Source organism: Cricetulus griseus, chromosome X, assembly GCF_003668045.3.
Source record: "Cricetulus griseus strain 17A/GY chromosome X, alternate assembly CriGri-PICRH-1.0, whole genome shotgun sequence".
Classification (NCBI taxonomy): Eukaryota; Metazoa; Chordata; class Mammalia; order Rodentia; family Cricetidae; genus Cricetulus; species Cricetulus griseus.
This window is the reverse complement of record NC_048604.1, coordinates 25,863,651-25,871,072: the sequence shown is the minus strand read 5'-3', so window position 1 is coordinate 25,871,072 and position 7,422 is coordinate 25,863,651.

Genomic DNA, 7,422 nt, shown 5'->3' with positions numbered 1-7,422 from the left:
CTGTTGTATATACTATACTTTCAGTCATGACACTGATCAAATGATGATGTAATTGTCAATTTACCTTGAGGACTTTTCCACCTACTGTGAAAGCCTGTGAGAATAGGAGTCACTCAACAGTCCCCGCCCCCTCTCTCCCCATCTTCTATACTAGGGATCAAACTCAAGGTTGTGAGCTATACCCCAGCACCACACACCTCTTTATCCTCAGAACCTAATCTCACAGGTGTCCACTACAGTGTGTTGAAAGCTGGGTATGTAATAAAATAGTAGAGTGCTTACCTAATACATGCAAGGTCCTGGCTTCCATTGCTAACATCAAAAAAAGGGCTAAAAACAAACAGAACTGGGAGGTGGTGGCGCACGCCTTTAGTCCCAGAACTCAGGAGGCAGAAGCAGGTGGATCTCTGTGAGTTCAAGGTCAATCTTGTCTATTAAGCAAGTTCCAGAATAGCCAGGACTATTTTGAATAACCAAAAAATGCAAACAAATGTATTTTTACTAGATATATAGATGAATGAGAGAATGGTTCCCAAGTTTATAGGTGATTTTTTATTACTCCGTTGTTTTAAACTCTATTTAAAGACAAAAATGTCTATGTTACTATATACACTCTGATGAAGATTCAAATTATATTAAGGAAAAGAAAAGATGAATGTTTATAGGTGATAAATTTATTGTTTACTGACATATTGCCAGCAACTGAAAAGTGCAAGACAAATCATTATATTAAGAACTGTATATGATGGTGGAATGCAGCAGGCAATAGATAACAGTGAGGCTTCTTTCAGCTCCTCAAAAATATAGAAATGGCAAGAAATCTATTATGAAGAGAAACTAGAAAGGAATATAATGAGTGTCTGAAAGTATTTTACATTTGATTTTTTGTTTTGTTTTTGTTTTTTTGAGACAGGGTTTCTCTGTGTAGTCCTGGCTGTTCTAGAACTTGCTCTGTAGACCAGGCTGACCTCAAACTCAAGAGATTCGCCTGCCTCTGCCTCCCAGGTACATTTTATTTCTGTAAAACTAGAAATAAGATGCCTGGCTTAGTAGCACATGCCTTTAATCCCAGCACTCAAGAGGCAGAGTCAGGCAGATCTCTGTGAGTTCGAGGCTAGCCTGGTCTACAAAGTGAGTTCCAGGGATACATAGCATTGGGATACACAGAGAAACCCTGTCTTGAAAAATGAAAATATTATAGCAATAAGAAAAACAAGGAAACAAAACTATGCCAAAAGTAACACTAGGTATAGTGGTGTACACCTATAAACCCAGTACTGTGGGAGGTGAAAATTGGAAGATCAGGAGTTCCAGGTCATATTTGGCTATATCCCCAGTGAGAGAGATTTTGAAAACCTGTTATAAAAAAGCATGAATAGCCGGGCGTTGGTGGCGCACACCTTTAATCCCAGCACTTGGGAGGCAGAAGCAGGCAGATCTCTGTGAGTTCGAGGCCAGCCTGGTCTCCAGAGCGAGAGCCAGGACAGGCTCCAAAGCTACACAGAGAAACCCTGTCTCGAAAAACCAAAAAAAAAAAAAAAGCATGAGTCACAAAAAGTTGTGTATGATAGGATATCGTTTATGTTAAACATTACATCACAATGCATTTTATAGACTTTTTAAAGAAAGGGTCTCAGGGCTTGAGAGATGGCTGAGTAATTAAGAGCACAGGCTGCTCTTCCAGAGGACCTCAGTTCAATTCCTTGCACTCAAGTGGCAGGCAGCTCGTGACTGCCTATAATTCCAGTTGCAGGGGATCTCCAACACCTTCATATAGGCATACATGCAGACAAAACATGAAAGCACATGAAATAAAAATAAGTAATTTAAAAAAAAACAGAAAGGGCCCAGGCTAATCTAGAATTCCTAATATGGCCCAGGTTTGCATCAGACTCAGTGACTTTTCTATCTCAGCTTCACAAGAGCTGGGATTGCAGGTGTGAGCCATCAAACCCAACTATATATACCTATTTGGGTTAGAATACACAAGGGGTTTATCTGGAATGATATACAACAAACCCCAAAGTGGTTATCTGTGAAAAGAAAGAAGGGGAATGGGTTAGGGTAGTTGTCAAAAGAATTCTGGTAAACTTTGTGTCAGCTCAACTGAGCCAAAGGAGATCATGATTTTTGGCCAAACACTATGCTTGAGGTCTATGGGGATGGTTCTGGATGAGATTAGCATTTGAATTGATAGAGAAAATGAAGGTGGCTGTCCTCCTGTTATAGTTTCACTATGAAATATTGATATTTTGGGAGGTGCTGAAAATTCTACTTGGTGGAGTGTGATTGGAGTAGGTTACTGGGTGTGTGTCCTTGGTGGCTATTCCTTGTTCCCAGACCCCTTTTGTCCTTCTGCTTCCTGGCTATCATTAGGTGAGCATCTTTACATCTCTACATCCTTCTGATGTGATATATTGCCTTCTTAGTGACTGAGAAACAAGAAAGCTTGCAGATCATGGGTTGAAACCTCTGAATCCATAACCTAAATAAATCATTCCCTTTAAATCATTTGTTTCAGATATTTGTCACAGTGACAAAAATCGGAGTAACCCATCTGCTAATGTGAGTAGGCCACATGATTCAGTAAGGGTAACCTCAAAGGTAAAAGTGGAGAGATGGCTCAGAGGTTAAGAGCACTAGCTGCTATTCCAGTGGTTCTGAGTTCAGTTCCCAGCAACCACGTGATGATTCACAACCAACTGTCATGAAATCGGGTGCCCTATTCTGGCGTACAGACATACATTCAGGCAAAATACTGTATACATAAAGAATAAATAAATCTATAAAAGAAAGAGCAAAGGTGGAACTCTTATCTGACTGCTGGAGCCAAGACACTGGTTCTTTTAGGGTCTGGAGCCTACTGATTGTCAGAATGGAATTGTATAACTGCTTTCCTGGGTTTTTAGCTTAGTAGGTATAAATCTTGAGAGCTCCATGATCATATGATCCTTTGGATATAAGAAATTAAAAACAAACAAATGAACATATACACGCCACATTCTTTTTCTCTGGAGAGCTAAGACTAATACAAAGACATCACCTTTGTCTTTTTGTGTAAATGTATAAAAATGTGCTGATTTATTGACTTTCTAATCTGTTTACTTAATTCTGTGTGTTGGTGTGGGCATGCTGGAGCACTCCTATTTGAACACCTTTTAGGAGCAATTTCTCCCCCTTCACCATGTGTGCCCCAGGTAGCAAACTCAGGTTGTCAGGTGTGACAGCAGTACCTTTAACCCACTAAGCCGTCTCACTGCCCCTGTTTTGGACACTTATTTCTTGTGTATGAATGCACCTGAGTGTGTGATGACGCAGAAGCTGTGTGGAGGTCAGAGGACCACTTTTGAGTGGTCGTCCTCCCACCCTGTGGGGTCTGGCCGTGGAACTCAGGTTGTTGGTCTTCGAAGAAACACTTTGACATGCTGAACCTTCTTGCACATCCCAGCGTCCTCCTTTTTCATGTTCTGACTTTTCTTTTTCAGGGAGAAGATTCATGTAGCCTCACACTTGGTTTGTAGTTGAGGGTGACTTTGAATTCCTGGTCTCCTCCTTTGACCTCTTAAGTATATAGGCATTGGCCAACACATCTGGCTTTATTTGATGCTGGGCATCAATTTTGGGGCTTTGTACATGGTAGGCAGGTACTCTATCATCTGACTTACTGCCGTCTCCATGTTCTGATATTTTAAAAGAAGAGTGGATTCATGTATTAGGTATATCATTGACTCTATCTTTAAATAAAACACACAAAGGAGAAAATAGAAACAAACAACTGAAGCCTATCTTCAAAGCACAAAAAAGTATGTCAGGCCTGTGTTGCTATTTCTAAATAAAATGCAATAAAACTGAAAAGTTCCTTAAGTCTTTAATCCTCCTATACATACAGTATAGGCCAGGAGTAGTAAGAGAAATTCTGCAGTATAACATTTTGGAAGGCCAGTCCAGGAATATTATTTAAAAGCTTTCTCATTTCTCCATGCTTCTGCCTCACCTACTTTCCCCAGATCTCCACAGCAAAGGGGTGAGTTCACATACAATGAAGAGGAGAGAGGAGGCCACAAATGTCTCATAATTGTGGTAATTAACGCTATGATACTTTCAAGATTTGGGAATGTGCCCAATGTTATTTACCCCTGGGACTGTGGTATGAATGCTTTGGAGCTCACTGAGAAGTGATTCATTAGAAATGTAATTTATGGGCACAGTGGCTACACAGTGGCATTCAAGGTGGAAAATTCCTCTCACTTAGGTAAAAGGATAGGGATAATTATTCTTGATGGAAAATGTGTATTGAAATATGAGAGAGGAAGGCACAAAAATTTTAAAAGGAGGAATTTTTTCACATGAATATTTATAAAATCCAGAGCTCTCTTGACTGTCTTTCTTAGGAAATATATATTGACATAAAATCTATTTGGGGAATTTTCCATTTTACTTAAAAGGTAAGAAGAAGGAATAAAATATTTTTTTATTCTGCTGTGAAGAGCAATTTTTCTTGTGTTTTTGTTTTCTTGGGGTGCTTGGATGCTCTTGCACATGCTGGGCAAGTGCTCTGATACTGAGTCACAGCCCAAGATCCTCAGCATCCCCTTGAAATTTCTCCAGTCTCAAAGTAAAAAGGGATAAGAAGATGCTGTGTGTTAGATTTAAGGTTTCTTGTGTAACTACTTGAATGTCTGGAAACAGAGAGGTAGAACCTGTCTCTGTTCTTGCTCACATTAGATCTATTGTTTGACCTTTAAACTTAAAATGTTATTGGTTGTTACACCAAGGATCCTATTGCTCAGTAGAATGGTGAAGCTTGCAGAAGCTAGCGGTTTATTAGGCTACTTCTGGAACTGTTTTCTCGATATGATTTTCTTTAAGCAATAGAAGATTCATGTACAGAAGAATAATGTTGCAGTCACGTAGTTCCAAAATGCCTGTATGGGCTTCTGGTTTAAATTTGGACATGGTCTTTCAAGAGACTTTATGTGTAGTGCTTACTTATATCAATGTATGCTAATAAGTTTTTTTTTTTTGTCTTTTTGAGACACGGTTTCTCTGTGGCTTTGGAGACTGTCCTGGAACTAGCTCTTATAGACCAGGCTGGCCTTGAACTCACAGAGATTCTCCTGTCTCTGCCTCCAGAGTGCTGGAATTAAAGGCTGCTAATAAGATTTTTATGTGAGCTTTCCTTTATTTCTCTCTGTAGGATCTTATTTTTCTCAGGTTCCACCATTTTGCTTTTATTAAATATCCAAGTGCATTTCAACTAAAATACAAAAGTCTTCTGACTGTCATATAATCTTTATTTTTCATTTTAATAAATATTTAAATTACAATCTGAATTGTTCATTATGATATTTGAGATTCAAAATTAATTTTCTGGCTTAATATTATACGTTTTGGGCTGGGTGTGTTGGTGCATATCTTTAATCCCAACATTTGGGAAGCAGAGACAGGTGGATCTCTGTCAGTTCAAGACCAGCCTGATCTGTATAGCGAATTCCAGGAGTACATAGTGAGACCTTCTCTCAACAAACAAACAAACAAAACCATACATTTCATTTCTTCTTTTTTTTTCCAAAACCATAAAGCATATTGGATGTAAGAAAAAACAAAGAATATTATGCCTACCACCCAGCATTATTAGGTTTTTAAAATTTTCCATATTTACAGGAGAACTTTTTTGAAAGGAAATCAGACTTTGTAGATAAAATCGAAACTTCATGTTCCCGTTTATTTCCTCTATTTCCTTTTCTCAGAAGTAGCCACAATAATGGATTTTATACCTTAGTTTCCATATGTGTTTTCTTATTTTACCACATATGTATTTAACCATCAATTTTATATGACACTTTTAAATAGTTTGACCTTTACATACATATTATTGTACTATAAACGATAGAGAGTAAGAACACAAACATTGGCGCCAGACCTGGTTGGTAGTACATACTGTATATGTTACTAGCTCTATAACCTTATGGAAATTATTTAATCTTTTTGTGCCTCATTTTTCCTAGAAACTGGAAGTTTATGCTAGTACCTACCTGGTAAGGTTGTTTTTAAGACTGAATATATACATAGATTCATATATATGACATTAAAAATTAAACAATGTGTTCATCTTTATTCTATGCTTTTTAAATTTTTTTAGTGTTAATCCATATTGATACATGTGCCACCAATACTATTGTATTAAAATTCATTTAGTCACTTTGTTGACTAGCACTTAGATAGTCTCCCTTATGGAAGTGCTACAATGTACATCTTTGTACATGTTCTTGGGCGGGGGTAGGGGTGGGGGATTCTCTGTATTGTTTTGGAGCCTATCCTGGAACTTGCTCTTGTAGACCAGGCTGGTCGATAACTCACAGAGATCCACCTGCCTCTGCCTCCCGAGTGCTGGGACTAAAGGTGTGTGCCACCACCGCCCGGCTGTACAGGTTCTTATGTATGAGAATTTTCCTAGAGTCCTTTAAATGTTGCTAGAAAGACATTAAAAAATCATGTTCTCTCTCTCTCTCTCTCTCTCTCTCTCTCTCTCTCTCTCTCTCTCTGGGCAAAGAAACTGTATCTCATCTTTTCTAATCTTCTCAAAAACAGTAGCGTTTATGAGTTTCTAAGGTGTGCAGCCATCTTCTTGGGTACCAAAATCCTACTTTGATAGGAGTAGTGATGTCTTAAGAAACAGTGGCCTGATTAATCTTTGATTACCTTTTGATTTTCATGTGCTACTATCTGCAGACTGAAGGCTAGAACCTGATCTCCAATCAAGCGGCATATATTTTTATATCCTGTATAAAAATCCCAATTGATCATTGCATTCAAAGGTTTTTGAACACTGTATCACAACAGCCATAAAAAGGAATGCCTTTGCAAATTCTGTTGTTGTTTCTTCTTGGGAAATAACCTGAGTTTGTCAAGTGGGTGTTTTATTGGTCTTCACTTGCTTTAAATGGCAGGCTGTAAACCTTAAGAATGCTTCAGCAACTCATAAAGGAATAAAGACCCCAGTTAAAATGGCTCTGATGAGATTGAGGCCTTAAATAGACTACTAACCTCATTAAATTTCTTCTGGTAGTTCTTGAAACCTTGTCATATTCAAATTTTATAGTTTTCCCAAAGATGTTGTGAAAGGGATTATGTATTTATTTGCTTATTAATATTTTGACACCCTGGGGTTCAGTCAGCAGGTTACTGATCTAAAACTCCAGCTCTTGTAAACGTCATTTAAAAACTTTTAGTGGCCTTTAATCCCAGGACTCGGGAGGCAGAGGCAGGTGGATCTCTGTGAGTTCGAGACCAGCCTGGTCTACAAGAGCTAGTTCCAGGACAGCCTCCAAAGCCACGGAGAAATCCTGTCTCAAAAAAACCAAAAATATAAATAAATAAAAACTTTTACTGGACCTTATTTATTTATTTAGTGTCGTACAT